The sequence below is a fragment of the Carcharhinus amblyrhynchos genome, chromosome 2 (assembly GCF_965287045.1).
Source record: "Carcharhinus amblyrhynchos chromosome 2, sCarAmb.v2.hapA, whole genome shotgun sequence".
Classification (NCBI taxonomy): domain Eukaryota; kingdom Metazoa; phylum Chordata; class Chondrichthyes; order Carcharhiniformes; family Carcharhinidae; genus Carcharhinus; species Carcharhinus amblyrhynchos.
In genome coordinates, this window is record NC_137325.1 from 37,720,088 (window position 1) to 37,736,970 (window position 16,883).

A 16,883-nucleotide genomic window follows, 5' to 3' on the forward strand; every position below is an offset into this window, starting at 1 on the left:
TGTGGATACACAGAAGGCAGAGGGTGCCGAGGCCAAGGAGGTACAGGCCCTGCCATTTCTTTCGAGACCCTCTTGGAGGAGATGTGCCGTCACCAGCTGTGTTGATCCAAGACCACGGTATGTCACATTTGTGAGGTGCTCTCACACCCGGTACCTCGGGGGAGCGGTGGCCACCCGCTCCTTGTGGGTGTGAAGATGAAAGCAGCCCTCAATTTCTATGCCTCCGGGTCATTCCAGTCTCCCAGTAGCGACCTATCTCCCAGGTCTCTGTGCACAAATGTGTGCGGCAAGTCACAGAGTGCCCTGTATGCCCAGGCGGGCAGTTCATTAATTTCGATGTGGGCCGTGCACAGCAAGAGGCCCGGCTTGGCCTCCATTTCCGGGATCCCAAATGTGCAGGACGCAGCGGATTTGTGAACCAGAAGGGGTTCCACTCCCTGAACTTTCAAATCGTCTGCGACCATTGGCTCAAGATCATGCAAGTCGATGCATGCCACCCAGGGTGTGTCCATGACAACTCAAAGAGCCTAATGATCTGGCAGTCGGACATCCCTAGGCTCTTTAAGGACCAGCCCAGACTCCTGGGATGGCTACTGGGTGACAAGGGTTACCCACTAAGATCATGGCTGATGACGCATGTATGGAGGCCCCAGACCGAGGTGGTAACCCGCTACTGCGAGGCCCATGCAGCCATCTGGTCTGTTGCTGAGCATTGCATTGGCCTGCTGAAAGTGTGGTTCCGCTGCTCTGGGGAGCCCTCGAGTATGATCCTGTGCGTGCTTCACACATCATTATCATTTGCTGCGCGCTGCACAACATCTCCCAGCAGCGGGGAGACCAGCTGGAGCAGGAGAAGGAGGAGCAGCAAGGGGGCGAGGTGGGTATCCATCACTTGAAAAGCCGGAGGAGAGACAGCAGGCGGCAATGGCAGGTGTCCGTCAAGTAAGGGCAGTGAGGGACGCCATGATTGCAGACAGCTTCACCTAGCTGACACTACCAACACACATCCACCATACCCCAGGAGCAAGTGCAGCCGCTATTCCCCCGCCCAAACCAACCTGGACCCTGAAACCAGCACATCCCCCTTCCCCTGCTCCAGTCAGCCCATCACCCTTTTCCCCAGAAACATCCAACGCTATTAGTGTGTCTGGGCTGGCAATAATTGCGAGTCTTGGTTGAAGGCTGGAGAATGATGACAATTTGCTGTTGTGCAGACTGGGGTCCTGCCCCTGGTGCAATTCAACTCTGACTCCTATCTGTACACTGAATGCACACTGCCACCCCGGCCCACATAGCTGTAAGGGTTGGGCCACATGTTTTTTGGCCAAGGGGGTGGAGGGGTGCTTGCATCAAGGGCTAGTGGATGTTGGGGAATGTAGGGCAGGCACTCTGAAGCATGGGCTGAGTCTGCAAGGCTGAACAGACAGCACCTATATGTTTGGGAGTAGGGAACACTGAGCTGTTGGGGTGTGGGGGAGTGGGTGGTAGAATCAGAGACGCATTAGTCACAGCATGATGTGCAATTAACAGTTTGTTGTGCTCTTAACATAAATGATTACCAAACCCTGACTAATGCTGACCTTCACCCACGCCCTCTAGTAAACTACAACTTTCTAACTTTGTGCTGTTTACTGCGTCTTCTAGGTGCTATCCCAGGATGCACATCAGAGGTGGAGGTGTCCAGCTGCGATGCATGCCCCGTTGCCTGTGAGTCCCTTGGCAGACATCCCCTGGGTGGCCAAGACCTGGAGGGCCCCGGCTGACTTGCAGGTGGCACTGTTTCGATGCCACCCTGTTCATTTCGCTGGCCCTGAGATGCCTCGGTCTGAGTCGGTGTGGGGGGGGGGGGGGGGGGTAGAAATCGGTAGGTCACAGGATGTCCAGGATCTCCTGGGTGGAAGAGCCAGGCATGTGCTCAAGCCCTTCCTTCTCCCTTGGGGTGCCCAGAGATGCTGAGGGTACTCCATGGGACACCAGGGCAGCTGGACTGAGCTCCAGAAGGCATCACTTGGCTCTGCCAGTCCTGGAGGCATCTGCCCCATGCTGTGTGATCAGCCCTGACCCTCTGAGCCTCGGGCAGGCTCTGGAGCCCCTTCACTACAGCATTCTGTGAGCAAGCCAGGCTCTGAGACCCCTGAGCAGTAGCCCTGTGAGCCTGGGCTAAATTGTTGAGGCTCACACCCACTGCCTGCTGGGAAAAAAAACACATTAGGGGGAGGGAGGCAAAACATTCCATGCAGCATCACACTTACATAGAGGAGGAGTAAGGTTGAGGGAGTGCTTTTGCTCACTTGCATGCTGTACGCCGAACTGGCTGTTGGTGACCATTTGGGATGGCCCATCACCCCCTGCCAGCTCCATGGCACGCTCCTCCATGCTACAGTCGCCGTAGGTCCGGCACACCACCACCAGTCTGCGTCATCTCCTGTGCGTTGTGGATTTTCTTTTCCTGTGGGAGCATAAGGATAGCATTAACACATTGCAGCACATGGTGTGCTCTGCATGCCTGTGCCTCAGGTGTTGTGCTGACAGTCTTGGAGAAAGCTGTCACCACTTAATGGTGCTGGTTGAGGGGTGAAGGGAAGGGGTTAGATTCTGTTTTTGGGGGAGGGTTACTTGTTGCATGGCCTCCAGGTGTCTAAGCAGGGCTGGAGATGCGTGCCAAAGACATGCGCAGTTCCAAGAGGGATGCTCACTCACCCTTGCTGCTCGCAGAAGGTTGTTCATTTTTTTGCAGCACTGCCTGCCAGAGCACGGTGTCAGCCACCTCCTCCTACAATGCTGTGACAGACACACCCCTTGGGTTGGGGCCCTGGTCAGGGAACAGACGATCATGACTCTCCTTCACGGTATCTAGCAGGTGCTCCTGGTCTGCCTCTGGTAATCTGGGAGCCGGTTTACAAGCAGCCATTTTTGTGGTGTGACCAGCTGTGTGTCCATTCCTGCAGCTTATATACAGCTCTGGCTTATTAGAAGAGTGCAGGTTCAGTGTGTGTGGCAACAAATACTTGTGAGAGATTTTGAAGGCTGCATTCAGTTGAGTGTTATTCATCCCTCAGGGTGCTGATTGGCTGCCATTCAATAGGTCGCAGTGTCCATGGAGGGTGCAATATTCAGGGCTCCTAATCGGTTAGCTGCTGTGTTCAGGGGAGGGCGCAATACTCAAGGTCCCATTCAAGAGAGGGAATGATCACAAGGTGGGGTTGGGCTTATCAGCACAATGCTAATTCTCTGCAGGGCAGCAGTGAGGACAGTACGGTCAAGGGATGGAGGGATTGTATACATCATCCAGATCCATGCGGGCATGAAGTGAGCGGGCAGCCATGTCTGTGTGTGGCGAGAGATGGGGGGAGGCAGCGATGAGGCCAGTGATGTCTCTGTTGGGGGGTGTGAGGGCCAGCAATGAGGCCAGCATTTGTAGAGTGGGGGGGGTTGTGGGGGCCAACAATGAGGCCAGCGATGTCTCTGTGGAGGGGCTGTGGGGGCCAACGATGTGTGGGAGAGAGTTGTGGGGACCAGTGATGAGGCCAGCGATGAGTGGGGAGGGGGGAGTTGTGGGGGCCAGTGAGGTCAGCATTGTGTGTGTGGGGAATTGGAGGGCGTTGTGGGGACCAGTGATGAGGTCGGCAATGCCTGTGAGGTTTTGTTGGCAGTGATTTGGATGCTGGGAGGTCTTTCCTGCAATCTCCCAGTGATGTGCGCAGGTTCCTGCTCATCCCACTGGTTTCAGGCTCTTTGGCCCCACTCCCCCTGAGCGTTTAATGATATTCATGACTGTGCCCTCTGCATAGCACAGAGTGCAGAGATTTGGGTGAGAAGCTGAACTGTCAGAACAGTCGCGATCAAGAAGAGTTTTCCTGCCAATTCAGCACTTTTGGGAGAATTGCCCCAAGGATTTCTGCAGCTTAGTTTCAGTGATTTCTTAGCTCACAACTTCAGTGATGTCATTCTTGCTGGCTTAACTGGAAATATCCTTTTATTGCCACTTAAGTGGCTTATATGGGGTTGTTTGTGTTTACTTTGGGATTAGTTTTACAATCCTTCATTGTGTTGGACAGTTTTTTCATTTTCAGTTTGGAGCTGCAGGTTTGGGTTTTTAATTTTAGAAGATGTTTTCTTTGGAAATTCTCTTGTTTTCCTGAAGTGTGCAAATCTGTTGTTGTCGGGGCTGGACCATAGTCTGGTGCTTTGGGAGGCTACCTTGTCTTCAAATTGTTTGGAGTGAATCCAGAGAACTGCAGACTTCAACCAAAGGACTCAACTTCCATTATCACATGAGCAGTGGACTTTACTGTATTAAACCTGTTTAAAAATTTTGTCTATGACAAGGGTTTTGGTTTAATTGGAACACATTAGATGTCTTAGCTAAGGGTTATACATTACAGTGGTTGTTTTGTTTTTGTTTGCGATTGATAAAAGCTACTGCTAATTTTCTTTCCATACATGTTAACTATATTCTTAAGTAAACTTTATTTGATGACAACTCCCTTGTGGGTCATTTGAATCACATGTGAAGTGGAACATATCATGCTTTTCCTAGCCAAATTCAAGGTGTAAAGCTTATGATTCAGGCGGGCTTCATAAAACACCTTGGAGTTTCTAACCTGAATCATAACAATGTAAATTAAAGTCTCTAACAATCATCACCATGTCTTTCTGACAAGCTGAATTTATTTCTTCTTTTATGTTCCACTCTTCCATGTGGTTGCTGTTAGGGGGCCTGTACACGATACTCACAAGTGCCATGGTCCATTAGCTCATTCATCCTGCAGCCCCATTCTCATCCAAACAAGCTGAAAAAAACCTCAAACTTGCTGGACAATTATAAAAGCTGAGGCTTCTGCACTCTGAATCCACTTTCTTGCCCCCCTTCCAGCCACGTTCTCTTGTCTCTGACCAAATCGGAAGACCCTGTTTTTGAGGAGCATATGGGATGGTTTTCTGGAGCAATACGTTGAGGAACCAACAAGGTAGCAAGCCATTTTGGACTGGGTGTTATGCAATGAGAAAGGATTAGTTGGCAACTACTTGTGAGAGAACCCTTTGGGACGAGTGACCATGATATGGTAGAATTGTTTGTCAACATGGACAATGATGTAGTTGATTCTGAGACCAAGGTCCTGAATCTCAATGACGGTAACTATGATGGTACGAGGCATGAATTGGCCACGATGAACTGGGAAACATTACTAAAAGGAAAGACAGTGGACAGGCAATGGCAGGCATTTACAGAACAAATAGGTGAACTCCAGAAGTTGTTTACTCCTGTTTGGTGCAAGTGTGGTAAGGGAATTGTGGCCAAACCATGGCTTACAAGGGAAATTGGAGATAGTATCAGATTCAAGGAAGAAGCATACAAATTGGCAAGAAAAAGGCCTGAGGATTGGGAGCAGTTTAAAATTCAGCAAAGGAGGACCAAGGGATTGATTAAGAAAGGAAAAATAGGGTATGAAAATAAGCTAATAGAGAACGTTAAAACTGACTGTTAAAGTTTCTATAGGTATGTACAGAGACAAAGATTGAGAAAAACCAATGAAGGCTCCTTACAGTCAGAAACAGGAGAATTCATAATGGGGAACAAAGAAATGGCTGAGGAATTAAATTTGTACTTGCTTCAGTCTTCACAAAGGAAGGCATGTGTAATGTGCCAGAAGTGCTGAAAGAAACACGTTTTAGTGAGGAGCTGAAGGAAATCATCATTAGTAGAGAAATGGTTTTGGAGACATTGATGGGACTGAAAGTGAATAAATCTCCAGGTCCTGATAATCTTCATCCCAGAGTACTTAAGGAAGTGGCCCTGGAAATAATAGATCCATTAGTGGTTATTTTCCACAATTGTTTGGGCTCTGGAATAGTTCCTACAGATTAGATGTCCAAAGATGTGCAGGTTAGGTTGATTGACCATGCTAAAAATTGTCCCTTAGTGTCCTGAGATGCGTAGGTTAGTGGGTAAAATATGTACGGATATGGGGGTAGGGTTTGGGTGGGATTGTGTTCGGTGGGCCAAAGGGCCTCTTTCTGTACTGTAGGGTTTCTATGATTAGAGGGTAGCTAATGTAGGCCTGCTATTCAAAAAGGGAGGTAAAGAGAAAACTGGGAAGTTTAGACCAGTGAGCCTAATGTCAGTACTGGGGAAGTTGTTGGAGTCTATTATCAAGGATTTCATAATTCGATGAAGTCGACACGGATTCACCAAGGAGAAATCATGCTTGACGAATCTACTGGAATTCTTTGCGGATGTAACCAGTAGAGTTGACCATTGGATGTGGTCTATTTAGACTTTCAGAAGACTTTCAACAAGGTCTCACATAACAGGCTATTATTTAAAGTTAAAGCACATGGGATTGCAGGTAATGTCTTGAGATAGATAGAAAGCTGGTTAATAGATAGGAAACAAAGAGTTGGCATAAATGGATTTTTTTCTGGTTGGCAGTCAGTGAGTAGTGGGGTTCTGCAGGGATCTGTGCTTGGACCCCAACTGTTCATATTATATATTAATGATTTGGAAGAGGGAACTAAATGTATTATTGCCAAATTTTCAGATGACACAATGTTGGGTGGGAGGGTGAGCTGTGAGGAGGATGCAGAAATGCTTCAGCATGATTTGGACAGGCTAAGTGTATAAGCACCTGCATGGCAGATGCAGTATAATGTGGATAAACATGAGGTTATCCACTTCAGTAGCAATAATAGGAAGACAGATTATTACTTGGATGGTATAAATTGAGAGAGGTGGATTCTCAATGAGATCTTGGAGTTCTCGTGCATCAGTCACTGAAAGCAAGCGTGCAGGTACAGCAGGCAATAAAGAAGGCAAATAGTATGTTGGCCTTCATAGTCAGAGGATTTGAGTATAGAGAAAGGGATGTTTTGCTGCTGTTTCATAGGGCAATGGTGAGGCCACATCTGGAGTATTGTGTGCAGCTTTGTGTCCTTATCTGAGGAAGGATGTTTTCCCTGTACAGGGAATACAACAAAGGTTTACCAAGCTGATTCCTGGAATGACAGTTCCGTTATATGAGAAGAGACTTAAGTTGGTTAGGATTATATTCATTAGAGTTTAAAAGAGTGAGAGGGGATCTCATAGAAACTTATAAAATTCTAACAGGGTTAGACAGGGTAGATTCAGAAAGTATGTTCCCAATTGTGGGAGAGTCCAGAACTTGGGTCATAGTTGAGGATAAGGGGTGAACCGTTTAGATATTAGATGAGGAGAATTTCCTTCACCCAGAGGATGGTGAATGTGTGAAATTTATTACTATGTAATCTAGCTACCACAGAAAGTAGTTGAGGCTAAAATGTTGTCTGATTTCTGGGGTTAAAGGGATCAAGGGATGTGAGGGAAAGGGGGGATCAGGATATTGGATTTGGTGATCAGCAATGATCATTGGCGGAGTAGGCTTGAAGGGTAGAATGGCCTACTCCTGCCTCTTGTTTCTATGTTTCTATATATGGAGCTATAACTGCCTCTTGTGCAAAGAGTCAAGGTAACTTTCCCCCTCCCTGATGCATTGCAATGTCTGTAGTTCAGCTTCCATCTCATAAATCCTAAGCCAAAGCTGCTTAACTTACTGCAGACATGTTTACCGTGGATCAAACTGACATCCAGGAGCTCCCACATGCTGCAGCTGTGAGACATCACCTGTCCTGCCAACCTTAATGTGTTCTAATTGACTATTTGATTATTTTATTCAACAACATATTTAACTTTCGCTTTTATATATTTTATTACCACCATTTTGAACCTTAGGAATAAAATAATTACCATTTACTCATCAAATAACTGGCTCTTTCCCCTGTAACAGAGTAAGACTACTTCCTGAACATTGAGAAAATTAGAAAGTAAAAGAGCACCTCTTTTGCTAAGTCTTTTAGTTACCCAACTCCGAGCACTCTATGTCACATTCATGTGCCATCACATTCGCATTTTGAGCCATAGAAACACACAGTACAGAAGAGGCCATTTGGCCCATTGAGTCTACAACATGCAAGAAACACCTGATCTTCCACCTAATCCCATTTACCAGCACTTAGCCTATAGTTTTGAATATTATGACATGCCAAGTGCTCATCCAGGTATTTTTCTAAAGGCTGTGAGGCAACCCACCTCTACCACCTTCCCAGGCAGCACATTCCAGACCATCATCACCCTCTGGGTAAAAAGGTTTTTCCTCACATCCCCCCTAATCCCCTCCTATCCCTCATCTTGAACTTATGTTCCCTCATGACTGACCCTTCAAGTAAGGGGAACAGCTGTTCCTTATCCACTCTGAGCATGTCCCTCATAATCTTCTACACCTCAATTAGGTCGCCCCTCAGTCTTCTCTGCTCCAACAAGAACAACCCAAATCTACCCAACCTCTCTTCATAACTTAAATATTCCATCCCAGGCAGCATCCTGGTGAATCTCCTCTGCACCCCCTCCAGTGCAATCAAGCCATGCTCGAAGAGTGTAAAGAACAGAAATTCATCATATGGTGTCATCTTATCTCTGCCTAAACTACCTACAAGTGTGGCTGATAGGAGCATTAATGATACATAACTTTTCCTCTTTCCCATTACAATAGTTTCAATCAAAGAAAGCACCATTCAGCTTGTCCTGTTCAAGTTGGATCTCTTCTAGAGTATTTCAAAATTAATCCCACTCTATGCTTTATCCCAGAATTCATCAAATTTGGCATAGTTGTGGACTGCATAAGTATTTTGTCTACATCCAGAAAATTCTTTAGTTGGTACCATCGCAATGCCTCAGATTTTTTGCAGTTAATGGATAATGCTGCAACTATAATGGTAAAAACAGTGGCTGCCATTTTTAGTTTCTTGCCAGTAAAAATAAACACTTTTCATTTACATAGTGCCGTTCACATTCGCAGACCATCACCCAAATGGTTTACTACCAATAAATTGTGTGACCTCTCACCTCTTATTATTTATCTGTCAGGGTTCTTCTCTTTTGGAGAGTCGTGCAGACCTGATGGTTCTCTTTCTGCACTGTAGGGATTCAATGGGATTCTATGGGATCAACCTCTATCTTGAACTACTTTTTAAATCTAGTCCATGCTAAATGCACATAATGGCCCTGAAATTATACCCACTGGCGAGGAGGAGCCCAACTTTATGAGGTGGGCAATTGAGACAGATGTTGTGGGAGTGATCCTCAGCAGCAGAAGGGGAGACAAGGCACCTTAAAGGCCTCAGCCAAGATGAAGACCTTCATATTTGAAACAGCTGAAGAGTAAATTTCTGTCTTCATTGTCACTCTCTCCAGGACAGAAAGCTCAAGGCATTTATGCCACTTGCTGGGTTATACTGCCACTTTCTACATCTTTGCCACTGAAAACAGTGGTAACTGGGTTGAACAGCAGGAATCTCTTCGGGAAAGCTAGGCCCTACTTCGGGTCAAAATGAGAAGTTAAGCAACGAAAGCCATTATCAGGACAGAACAATTATATAGGTGGTAGATGTCCTGATTTTTTGCTGCAATTGTGCCCCTCATCATTTTGTTTACAGCTCTCAGATTCACATCATCCAACTGTGTGATTTTTCTACCTTGCTCTCTGCCTGTCTTTGCCGCTCTAAGTCTATTCCTATCTTCTCGAATACCGTGGCACTGTGGCAGCACTGCTGCCTCACAGCGACAGGAACCCGGGTTCGATTCCTGGCTTGGATCACTGTCTGTGCAGAGTTTGCATGTTCTCCCCGTGTCTGCGTGTGTTTCCTCTGGGTGTTCTGGTTTCCTCTCACAGTCTGAAAGATGTGCTGGTTAGGTGCATTGGCCATGCTAAATTTTTCCTCGGTGTATCCAAACTGGTGCCAGAGTGTGGCGACTAGGAGATTTTCACAGTAACTTCATTGCAGTGTTAATATAAGCCTACTTGTGACTAATAAATAAACATTGAATCTTTCATCTGATGAAAAATTACCCACTTCTGTGTGATTTTTAATTACTGTAGAGTTTACAAGGAGTTCTATGATGATTTGTTCTGTCTATCAGTCTAAGAGAGAAACAGAGAGAGAGTCTGCTTTGCTGCAAAGTTTTTAAAGGAAATTCAGGATATGGACAGCAATTAACTCTGTCATTTGAAGAAAGGTGAAACATGTATGTAAAAGAGATGATGCAGCAAGTCCCATACTGTATGAAGACACGGAGAAATATAATCTTATTTTATTACTTTACAGGCATTCTGGCCGATGACTGTGCACAGGATGAAGAATACTTAAGTCTGATGCACATGTCGGCCAAGATAACACTTGGCTAATAAGAAGTAGTCTGGCCCATTGCAGATGGCAGCAGGAATCTAAGGCATGCTTAAGCAACAGCATAGGAATGCACACAAGAGCCTGATGGCTGACAGTTTTTCTTCCACAGTAGTAACTCTTCAAACTTTATACACTTACCGTTTTGATTCTTTAGTTTCTATGTATTATCGACACAGTCATTCCAAAGTTGCTATTTTCATAATATTTCAATTTCCCCTGTGAGAACATTGTGAAATAATGGAAGGATTCATAGGTTGATTAACAATCTGACAGGTGCAAATGCTCCTTCCCTGGTTGTTAGCATCTGAAAGGGTAGTTAGTCCGGTACAGTGGGGGTACATTTTATGGGCTCCCACAACCCACATGATGAAGTGGGGTTCACCCACATCCACCTGCTGTGAGTATCCAAACAAATGTCGATCTCGAATCAGACTGTGGATATACAGAGCAGGATTGTACCTTCTAACCCAGGTGTGGGAGCAAAGCCAAAGTTTCGCTCCATTAACAAAGCAAAGTGCTGAGAAAAGCAGACATGTGCTCAGTTACTCACCTGATAGTTGTAATGAATCAATCACTTTGTTATCGTGGAGCAGTGATGTTGGTACAAATCCAAATACCTACTGTTCACTGTTTTCAGCAGTAGAAATAAATGGAGAAAATAATATTCTAATCACAGTTTTGCCTGACTTCCCCCCCTCCCCCCACCACCCAAGAAAGGGAGCAAGCAACACAAGGAAAGAAATAGATCATGAGTGAATGGGAAACTGCGAGAGCAAGGAATTGGGGAAGAAGAATAATAAAGAGTAAACAACAGCACACAGGCTATATGAACATCAATGTGCAAAAAGCACATGTCCAATAAGAGAAAAACTAAGTTGGAGATTTAAATTTAAACAGAAGTAATTTATCACCATAATAAGATGCCACAAAACAGAAAATGTTGGGAGCTTTCAGTGGGTCAGGTAGCATACGTTGAGAGAGAAACGGAGTTAATATCTGATCAATGACCCTTCACCAGCACAAATAAAAAGGTGCCAGCCGGTCTGATATTTAATGATATGGAGCACGTTATCAACTGATTCTTAGAATCCTATTCCAATCTCAGGCATGCGGTTCTAGATATGATGCTACCATTCAGAGTAGTGAGCCCAATTACACAGACCACAGCTGAATAGAAATTATCTGGACCACAACTAACCCCTGAGGTCAGGTCTGTTTGTGCAGCACTGGTGTAACATATGGTAAAAATTCTTAAATTAATTTCATTTGACTGTGTGTGTCTGTTACCAATTCATAACCAAAACAATTAATTATTTTAATACCAGGTCAAAGTCCAACAGGATTATTTGGAATCATAAGAACATGAGAACTAGGAGCAGAAGTAGGCCATCTGGCTCCTCAAGCCTGCTCCTCCATTCAATAAGATCATGGCAGATCGTTTTGTGAACTCAGCTCCACTTACCTGCCCGCTCACTATAATCCTTAATTCCTTTACTGTTCAAAAATGTATCTGTCTTTGCCTTAAAAACATATAATGAGGTATCCTCAACTGCTTCACTGAGCAGGGAAATCCACAGATCACAACCTTTTGTACAAAGAAGTTGTTTCTCAACTCAGTCCTAAATCTGCTTCCCCTTATTTTGAGGCTATGCCCCCTAGTTCTAGTTTCACCCGCCAGTGGAAACAACTTCCCTGCTTCTATCTTATCTATTCCCTTCACAATCTTATATGTTTTGATAAGATCACCTCTCATTCTTCTGAATTTCAATGAGTTTAGCTCCAGTCTACTCAGTCTCTCCTCATAAGCCAACCCTCTCAACTCCGGAATCAACCTAGTGAATCTCCTCTGCATCCTCTCCAATGCCAATATATCCCTTCTCAAGTAAGGAGACCAAAACTGTACACAGTACTCCAGGTGTGGCTTCACTAGCATCATATACAGCTGCAACATAACCTCGCAGTTTTTAAACTCCATCCCTCTATCAATGAAGGGCAAAATTCCATTTGCCTTCTTAATGACCTGCTGCACCTGTAAACCAACTCCTTGAGATTCCTGCACAAGGACACCCAGGTCCCTCTGCACAGCAGCATGTTGCAATTATTTACCATTTAAATAATAATCCATTTTCCTACCAAAATGGATGACGTCACATTTACCAACATTATACTCCATCTGCCAGGCCCTTGCCCACTCACTTAGATTATCTATATTCCTTTGCAGACTTTCAGCATCTTCTGCACACTTTGCTTAGTGTCATCTGCTAATTTTGACACACTACACTTGGTCCCCAACTCCAAATCATCTATGTAAATCATAAATAATTGTGATCCGAACACTGATCCCTGAGGCGGACCACTAGTCACTGATCAACAACCAGAAAAACACCAACTTACCCCCACTGTTTGCTTTCTGTTAGTTAACCAATCCTCTATCTATGCTAATACATTACCCGTAACACTGTGCACCATTATCTTATGTAGCAGTCTTTGGTGCAGCACCTTGCCAAATGCCTTCTGGAAATCCAGATACACCATATCCACACGTTCCACATTGTCCATGGCACATGTAATGTTCTCAAAGAATTCCACCAAATTAGTCAAACACGATCTGCCCTTTATGAACTCATGCTGCATCTTACCATTGGGACAATTTATATCCGGATGTCTCGCTATTTCTTCCTTGATGATAGATTCAAGCATTTTCCCTACTACAGAAGTTAAGCTAACTGGCCTATAGTTACCTGCCTTGTATCTACCTCCTTTTTTAAACAGCGGGGTCACATTGCTGTTTTCCAATCTGCGGGAACCACCCAGAGTGCATCAAATTTTGGTAAATTACCACTAGCGCATTTGCTATTTCTTCCGCCATCACTTTTAGTATCCTGGGATGCATTCCATCAGGACCAGGAGATTTGTCTATCTTTAGCCCCATTAACTTGCCCAACACTACCTCTTTCGTGATAATGATAGTTTCTAGGTTCTCACCTGCCATAGTCTTCCTGTCATCAATTTTTGACGTTATTTGTGTCTTCCACTGTAAAGACGACACAAAATATCAGTTCAATGCCTCAGCCATTTTCTCATTTCCAGTTATTACATCCCCTTTCTTGTCCTTTAAAGGACCAATGTTTACTTTAGTCACTCTTTTTCGTTTTATATATTTGTAGAAACTTGTGCTAACTGTTTTTAGATTCTAAGCTAGTTTGCTCGTGTAATCCATTTTACTTTTCTTTACAGCTTTTTTTGTGGCTTTCTATTGACCTTTAAAGATTTCCCAATCTTCCAGGTTCCCACTAATCTTTGCCACTTTGTATGCATTTTCTTTCAATTTGAAAACTTCCTATATTTCCTTAGATATCCATGGCTGATTATCTCTTTTTCTGCAGTCCTTCCTTATCAATAATACATATTTTTGCTGAGCACTGTGAAAGAATGCTTTGAAAGTCCTCCGCTGTTCTTTAATTGTCCCATCATAAAGTTTTTGCTCCCAGTTTACCTTAGCCAACTCCTTCCTCATCCTTTATAGTCTCCTTTGTTTAAGCACAAGACACTGGTATTGGATTCTACTTTCTCATGCTCCATCTGAGTTTTAAATTCATACTGTGATCGCTTCTTCCAAGAGGATCCCTAACTACAAGATCATTAATTATTCCTGTCTTATTACACAGAACCAGATCTAGGATAGCTTGTTCCCTTGTTGGTTCCACTACATACTATTCAAGGAAGCTATCCCGGATACATTCTACGAACTCCACTTCAAGTTTGCCTTGACCGACCTGGTTTGATCAATTGATATGTAGATTAAAATCCCCCATGATAATTGCTGTACCATTTTCGCATGCATCAGTTATTTCTTTGTTTATTCTTGCCCCACCATGATGCCATTATTTGATAGCCTATAGACTGCACTTTCTCTCTTACTCTTTCTAATTTCCACCCAAATGGATTCAACATTCTATAACTAATATATATCCCCATCCATACATGCTATAACTGTCATACAGCCTGACTGATATGCAGCCCCATCTATATGAACTATAATGAATATCCAACCTCAACCATACATGCTATAATCAATATACAGCTCCAACCATACATACAATAATCAATATGCAGCCCCATACATATATACTATAGACAATATACAACTTTAACCATACATATTATAATCCATAGACAATGCCATCCATATGTCCTATAACTAATATATATGCCCATCCATACATACTATAACTGTTATACAGCCCCAACCATACATAACATAACAGATATGCAGCTCCAATCATACATACTATAACTGATATCTAGCACCAGTCATACATACTGTAACTGTTATATACACTATATATTGTATATACATACTGTAGACAATTTACAACTCCAACCATAAATACTACAATCAATATACATCTCCAACTATACATACTAAAGTCAATATATAGCCCTAAATATGCATACAAAATCAATACACAAATCCATATTATAATCAAAATACAAACCCATCCCTACATAATTTAACCTATATATAACCCCAACTATATATATTATAATCAATACACAACCCCAACTATGCATGCTGTAGTCAACATACAATGCCATCCATACTCCTTATGACTAATGTACATCCCCATCCATACATACTATAACTGTTATACAGCCTCAACCATGCATACTATAACTGATATGTAGCCCTATCCATACTTACCATAACCAGTATACAGCCCCATACATACATATATACTACAGACAATATACAACTCCACCATACTATAATCAGTACGCGGCCCAACTCATAAATAATTTACTCAATATACAGCCCCACTCTTACATACTATAATCAATATAATATTCCAACCATACATACTGTAATCAATATACATCCTCAATGATACATATTGTAATCAATATGCAGCCCCATGCGTACATACTCTAATCAATATACAATCATAACCATATATACTCTAACTGATATACATCCCCAGCCATACTTCCTGTAACTAATATGGAGCCTCGTCCATACATAATATAACCAATATACAGCTCCAACCAAACATACAATAACCAACATACAGCCCCGACCACACATACTATAATCAATGTGTAACCCCATCCATATACACTATGACTGATATACATGCTCAACCACACACACTACAACAAATATGCAACCCCATCTATACATACTATAGCTGATATACAGCCCCAACTATTTATAATATAACCAATATACAGCCCCATCCACATGTAGCATAACTGATATATAGCCTCAATCATACATACAATAACTGATGTACATGCCTAACCACACATACTATAACTGAAATACACCCCCAACCACACATACAATAACCGATATAAACCCGCAACCATATATGCTATAACTGGTACACTGCCCCATTCATACATACTAAAGCAGTTGGGGCTAAAACATCGTATGTTTTCAAGAAGATATCTCTCTTGGGGCTAAAGAGATCAAAAGATAAAGGAGTAAAGTGGGAATAGACTGAATTGGAGGAGCGGCCATGACTATAATGAATGTTGGAGCAGGCTTGAAGGGCTGAATGGCCTATTCCTGCTCCTATTTTTTATAGGCCCCATTCTTACATGCTGGCGCCGATCAGAGCTGCAGGGTTTTGGGTGTGTTTAGTCCTGCTCACAAGCTAATGCAGCGCGATTCAGAAACACTGATATTTTTGCAGGCGGAGTGTGTATAGGGACGCCTCAGAAAGGGGTCTAAAAACCAGATCTGAAACACTCCCAGTTTCAAGTCTGCCCAGCACTTAGAATCAAAATAGTAAAATAGAGGCCTTTGTGACCTATATGTAACCTCTTTCATGCATACCATAACTTATGTATAGTCAGGTTCTCACATTCTGTGTATATTCGTACATACTGGGCTCGATTTTAAATCTGTTCAAGTAGGTGCTTTTGAATGGGTTAACTGTGTCCTATGTACAACCATCTCCGTACATGATGCAACTATATGCAGTCACCTCAGTTTCATACATGCAATTAATACAATAATGTGAATTTTATAAATATGTTCTTGAGCTGATCAAAGAAGGTGCATTATAAAACCCTTATTCCAGGAATCGGTGCCTCTTTAAAAACAGATTCATCACCTAATCACATAAACAGTGTTTCTGTTTGGCGTGTCCTAAATCTGTCTGCTTCTATTACTGTTATTTTCCAGCCTGAAAGTTATCTTTTTGATCTTTTCATTGCTATTCCACAGTACCTCTTCCTGTTTCTAATGAATGGCATTTCCTTGTCTAGTGTCACACCGTTTACTTGCAGCACTTAAACTGTAGCTTACTTTCACTCATGTCTCTTCTAATAATGCTGCTGACAAACTGCTCCTCTCAGACTCCCTGGAGAGTTGTCTCTTCACTGACCTCAGCCCTGATCTTTGACAATTGCCACCATATTTTATGAAGGGAAAACAAAGCATTCCATTGATTCCAGGAAGAGTGAGCCAGATTGCTGTGATCAACATTTGCAAACACTGTAAAGGATTCCAGGGCTCTGCTCTTTGTTGCTGTTGCCACAGTCAGTTCAATAAAGATGCACAGGAACATTTGCAGAGAAATAAGGGCTTTTGGACCACTGGGAAGATTTTCCTG